We start from the raw sequence: 6,820 nt of genomic DNA, 5'->3' as shown, positions 1-6,820 counted from the left end.
GGTTTGAACTCTATTGAATCTAATATTATCAGGATTGAGAAAGAAATCATGGAGACCGAGGCCTCTGAATCTTTAAATGGCTTTAGTATTAATTCTTCTAATGTCCTTAACCCTCTCTATAATCATCTTGCAGCACTTCAAAGGCAAATTTCTTCTAAGTGGGCTCAGCGAGCTAGGCTGTTGTGGGTCCAGAGTGGAGAGCGCAATACTAGCCTATTTCATAACGCAATTTGTTGCCGTAATCATCATAATAACATTTCCTTTATTTTGGATTCTAGTGGAAATTGTCTCACTGACCGCAGTGGTATTGAGAAGATTTTTTGTGATTTTTTTACTAACCTGTGGACTGAATCTTTTTCTGCTTCGGTGACAAAAATTTTTCAGGCTCTCCCAGACGATCTCCCTTGATCTCCCTTAAGGAAGGTAATCTTCTTACTAAGGATGTCACTAAAAAGGAAGTTTTCCTTGCCCTCCAGTCCCTCCCCTCTGGTAAGAGTCTTGGGCCTGATGGTATTAATTCTGAATTTTACCGCTTCTTTTGAAATGATATTGGTGATTCCCTCTTCAATGCTATCAGCTTCTTTTTTCAGAATTCTATTATTCTGAATTCTTGGGGTCGGACTTATATTACGTTTATTCCTAAAAATTCTAACCCTAAAACTGTTTCAGATTATAGGCCCATTTCTCTCTGCAATGTTTGTTATAAGATCATTTCTAAAATTCTTGCCAATAGACTTAAGAATTTGCTTCCTCGTATTATTGATCGTGAACAATTGTTGCTAATCGTAGTCTGTTTGATAATATCATCGCCTTGCAAGAGGTGGTGCATTTGATTGATCGAGATTTTAAGAGCCCCCCTAGGATGTTAGTCAAACTGGACATTGAAAAAACCTATGATTCACCGAGTTGGAATGCAATTCTTGCCACTCTGTATCGGATAAACTTCCCTAGTAAGTGGATTAATTGGATCCAAGCTTGTTTTAGTTCTGCTTCTTTCTCCTTTCTAATTAGTAAGCAGCCTACTCCTTGGATTAAGTCTTCTAAGGGCCTTCATCAAGGGGATCCCCTATCCTCCTATCTGTTTATTATTGCTACCCAAAACTTGACAGCTCTTCTGAATTTTTCCTTGAGATGCAACATGATTCCTGGTTTTAATACTGTTTTGAGACACAATTTCAATCATCTTATGTACGATGATGATTTGATTCTCATCACTCAGGCTTCTAGGAAAGCTGCCCGTAATATTAATCTCTGCTTTAGTATCTATAAGAGACTTACTGGTCAGCGGGTCAATAAATCCAAATCTGATATTCATTTTCCTACCAGGTTTAATTATAGACTTAGACATAGCATCTGTCAAATTCTTGGCCTTCGTGCAGGAACTTTCCCCTTTTCCTATTTAGAGATCTCCATCTCTCCTAAAAGACTTTATCTTCCTACGTTTGCCAACCTCCTTAACAAAACTGAGAAGCTCTTGTCTTTCTGGAACCATTCGCATATATCCATGGTAGGTACAATACTCATCAATTCTATTCTTATGTCTACACCTGTGTACTACTTGTCTGTATACCCTGTCCCTGATACTATCTTGGATGCCATTACTAAGGCTCCTAGGAGGTTCTTCTGGTCTAAGGGTGGCAATCGAAAAGATATGAGCTCGGTTAGTTGGACAGATATTACTCTTAATCACGCTGAGAGGGGCCTCTCGATCCGTAATTTGCGTGCTACCAAAACCTCTTTAATGGCAAAAAATGTGATTAGTTATCTTAATCATCGTGATGTGTTATGGGTGGACATTCTTGTGGCTAAGTATGGTAAGGTCAATTTCTGGACTAATTCCATACCGGCCAATTGTTCTTAGTTTTTTAGGGGTCTTTGGCATGTTGCTGATGCTATTATACCTCATCTCTGGCTACTTCGCTTTAATCCTGTGTTTACTGATTTAATGAAGGACCCTTGGTATTTTGATATTCCTTTAGCCTTTAAACCCACTTATATGATATGGATCAGAATTTGGATTCAAATGACTTTATCAGATTTCTTTTTGGATAGCTCTTGGAATGTTGCTCGGCTTCATGATGTTTTCGGTAATTTTTTAAATCTTGATTTTACTTACTAATGACAAATTCAGCAATGGCAATGCTAATCATTGGGTTTGGTTTCCTAAATCTCGAAAACTTAAGCTCACTTCAATGGTTTATTCTCATTTTAATAATTCTGCTGGGTTGCTTGGTGGCTTGGGATGGTTGGGGTAATATCTGGCGTTTGCATATTGCTCCCAGGGCTAAACATTTTATTTGGTTGCTTCTTCATAATGGTATTAAAACTTATGACTATCTTTACAGATTGAATCTTGGGTCCTAAACCCTTTGTAAGTTCTGCAATCTTAATTTTGAAATAGCTGAGCATTTATTTAATACCTGCCCTAAGGCTCATTTGGTTTGGAGTTTGATCAGCAATGTTATCGGTAAACAAATTAGCTTTCAGAATGGTTTCATGTCTGGGAATTGGATCTGTCCGGCTAATGTGGAGTTTGACAAGCATTCTCAGTCGGTGATTGCTGCTGCTTCCTGGTTAATTTGGAAGGCGAGATGCAACCTTGTCAAAAGTGAAGCTCTTGATTTTAAACTTATCCTTGTTCGAGCTGTTAACCACATCCGAGAATATTCTCAGTCCAAGTGTTCTCAAATTGGTAAGCAACTTATAATTAATAACTTCTCTTATAATGATAGCCCATTTATCTTTGTAGCCAATGTTGGTAATAATGACTCGAACCTATTTGGCGCCGGCTTCTTCATTGCTGATTCGAATTCTCAATTCATCCTTGTTGGCTGCTGCAACAACTCTGCTGAGTCCATCTTTATCGCCAGTTCTGCTTTGCATAATATTCTTCAGGCTGGCAATCGGCAGCACTCTTAGAGACTCAATCCTTTGATTGATAGCATTAATGATTATGTGGTGGACTTGGGTTGTCCCAGACTCTATGTTATCCCTCAAACCTGGATGTCTGCTGCTTCTGCTTTGGCATTGCATGGTCTCAACTCGCATGCTCTTACTTTGTTTCATTGTGGCAGGGAGCTCCCTTATTGGCTTATGAAGCAACTGAAGAAGAATGGAATTTCCCTGTAACCTTCTCCTTTTCTTCCTGGTTCCTTTAGTTAGGTTCTTTTACTGTCTTTGTTTTGTTCTTTTCCTGTATTTTCTGCTTTCTTGTTTTGGTTTGTAATTGTTGACTCTTTGTAAATCGCTTATTTGTTTCTAATAAATTAGCTCTGTGAGCTCTTTCCCTCAAAAAAAAAAAAATATCACAATGTATCTTCAAAATCAAGATGGGAGAATAATATTGAGAAAGTAATAGGAACAAAGTAACATTTGGTTCAATACCTGCTTCTTCGAGAGTCATTTCCAGATGTTCATGGCCGTAAAATTTTCTGGGGAAGCTAGATATCAGTTGGTAACCACCAATAGCAACTGTGTCTAGTGAGTCTACTTACTCGTATATAGAATGTATTTTGTTTGTGTTAAGGAAGCTCTGCTCTCTCCTTTCTCCATTCAGGAATCACACTAGTATCTGCAAAGCCAATTCTCATAGGCAGAACAATTAGTTAAGTTCTTAGAAATATCTAAATTGATCCAAAACGCTGCATATTTTGATTAATTTCGTGGGTCTTCCTTGAAATTGCAGTACTCTGAGTGTCCTTGATGACTTTTTTTGTTTGACACTGGATTTCTTCAAAGTGGGTGCTTTCCTTTTACCTTCAAGGGCCCTATCTTTCTCCTGCAAATAATTGATTGTTGTCAATCAATTTTTGATGTTTGTATTCATCCCATAATGGTGATTACCATGTCCTTCTTAAGGGATTCAAGATAAGGTGCATTCATTCTTCTCTATTTTATATTAAGTAATTAAATAGAGTTTATTACTTAATATGTTTTTATTACTTAATATGTAACCAATCCTCAAAGATAATCCTTTTTCATTTTACAAAGTGGAGAATGACTGGTCATCTTAAAGATGGCACTAAACAAGTGCCAAAACTAATGACAACTTTAAGATTGACAGAGCAACTATTAAAATATTTTTTCTTTAAAAAAGAAAAAGACAACGAATTACATACTAAAGGCCTAGTCAATATGGAAAAAAAGTACAATTACTGAATTCAATCCACATAACTTACTAGATATTTCAAAAACATTTGCAGAGGTGATTTAATTAGGCCTATAAATGCCTAATTAAATTTCGTGTTTCCAAACACTGCCTCTAAATGGGGCACATACACATTTATTGGACCAAGTTACTACTTTGAAATTAACATTACAGTCAAATATATATATGTATATTAATTAAAATAAAAAGGAAGAGAAAACTTGAAGAACAAACTGCTTAAGAATTCTTATGAAAAGACTTTGATGTGGTCTTTGTGGTTAATGCTATTCCTTCTCTTCAATTATATAAACACACACACACATTATATATACATTATGATATGCTTCCATGGTTACATGAAGGAATGAAAGGAATGGATGATGAAGTTGTTAACCATGTTGCATGGAAATGAGTAAAGAATTAGAACTCACTTTCTTATTGGAAAACTAGGCTTGGGTGGTAGTAGATCAAAGATCAAAGTCCTTGTTGGTGGCAATTCATGATAGAGATATTTGGATATCTCTTTTTGTTATTTATTTATTTATTTATTTATTTATACTATCTCATTTTCTTATTACTTTTACAGCCTTGTATATATGTAATGCTAACTAATGATATTACCAAAACAATTGAAGCAAACCAATTGAAGCAAACCAATTGGATAGGATGGGTTTGTCTTACACAATAACTAATGCTCTTAATCAAAAAACATGGAACTAAGATATATTGAAACAATCATTACAAAACAATCATCAATGAAACAATCAAGATCCTTTTATAAATGATTAATGAAACAATCATAATTAGTTTCTTGAGCCTCCACATTTGTTAATAACTAATGCTCTTCATATTTGTTGAAAATATCATTTTATTTTTGAACATATTCATCCTTAGCTTTGAATGATAAATGACACAATAAGTCAGCTATTTGATATCAAGTTCCTTTTACTTGCGGTAAATTATTATGATAAACGTCACATACACACACATCCACACCCCTGTAGACATGTTTTTCCAGCTTTCAAACTAGAGCATGAGTTTCACTGACACTATTTTGCATATGTGTGCACCACATTGAGCTTAGTCTATTTTGCATTTCATTTATGTTGTGGTTTTCATTGTATGCATAGCTGACAAATGCATTTCATAAAACAATCATTAATGAAACAATCATTACAAAACAATCATTAATGCATATGCTCTTAATTGGTTAATGAAACAATCATTAAACGAAAGGATCACTTGAAGGCTCATCCAAAAGGGACATTCAACTATCATTAATTACATTGACCACATTTCAATTATACAAACTTCATGAAGATAGAAATACCATGAGAACTTATAATAATGAACTTCATATTAGATTTTTTATGTTGCTTAGTGGTATGAACAGATTTGCAAAAATCATTTCTCTTCTTTTCTCTACAATTAATACGAAGACTCAATCAAGAAACTATGTCAAATGTTTAAATGATCATGATCCTTGTGATCAGAATGGTGACACTTTTAACAATGATCTCATTTCTCCTTTATGTTGAACCTACATATAAGATGTGGCTTCATTCAGATTTATAAGAAAATTTGCATCTTATCCAACGGTTTCATTGCAAAAGTGTTTCAGGGAATAACCTAAATAAAAAAATAAAAAGAGTTTGGCAACACCAAAGCAATTTGCATTCAAGGAATTCTCAAACGGCATACTATGACTTTGGCGCTAAGCTTGAGGATTTGCTATTAGCAAGGTAGTTCTCATTTCACTGATTAATCATTTATCATTAATGATTTTTTCATGAAGAGCATTAGTCAGCTATTTCGGTTAATGATTGTTTCATTTTCTTATTGTGTCATTTTTTTATCTATTCATTCGAACAAACATGGAGTCTCAAGAAACTAATTAAGCATTAGATATGCCTCATCTCCGAGATTAACCAAAACAATTGAAGCAAACAAATTACATAATCCATTATCTAAAAGATGTTTAATTTTACACAACCTTTTCAAATGGAAAATTAAAAATCAACTAGTAAGAAAACACACTAATTAAACCTACGTGATATTAAAAGCAGAGGGAATATAAAAATAAATTAACATTACTTACCTGTGCACTGAAAGAAAACCTTAAGGAAAGGATCAACAAGGAACTCATGCAAATGACTTACCTGTGCACTGAAAGAAAACCTTAAGGTTTGAACTTGTGAAATTCTCAGTCACAACTCTCGCTACAAAACACAAAAACACATGATTAGCATGTCATGTAGGTGCCTTGGCAAGGAGACAATCCACACACATTCAATATGCAATCATGGAAGATCTGATAAGGAGGTGTCAGAGAGTGAGACCTGAAATAACTTCACCAAATTTTGGAAAGGCTTCTCTAAGTCCCTCAGAAGTAGTGCGCTTGCTTAGCCCTACAACCACACTTATTAAAAACATAAATATAGGTTACATATGCACAACAGATACTGAATTCTACTTTAGTGGAAAATGATAAATTATTTATTGTGTAAAAAAAAATGATGGCCATCATCATTGGAAAGGAATAATTAGAACATGAAATTCAGGTAATGACAACAATAATAACTGAATATTATAAGATAGTGGGAAAAAGCACAGCAAAAGGCAACATATTGGGTTGTTCATAAAGTAGATTGCCATCTCTTTATGTGAAATTAA

Source organism: Dioscorea cayenensis, chromosome 1 (genome assembly GCF_009730915.1).
Source record: "Dioscorea cayenensis subsp. rotundata cultivar TDr96_F1 chromosome 1, TDr96_F1_v2_PseudoChromosome.rev07_lg8_w22 25.fasta, whole genome shotgun sequence".
Taxonomy (NCBI): Eukaryota; Viridiplantae; Streptophyta; class Magnoliopsida; order Dioscoreales; family Dioscoreaceae; genus Dioscorea; species Dioscorea cayenensis.
Note: the sequence above shows the minus strand (reverse complement) of the source record.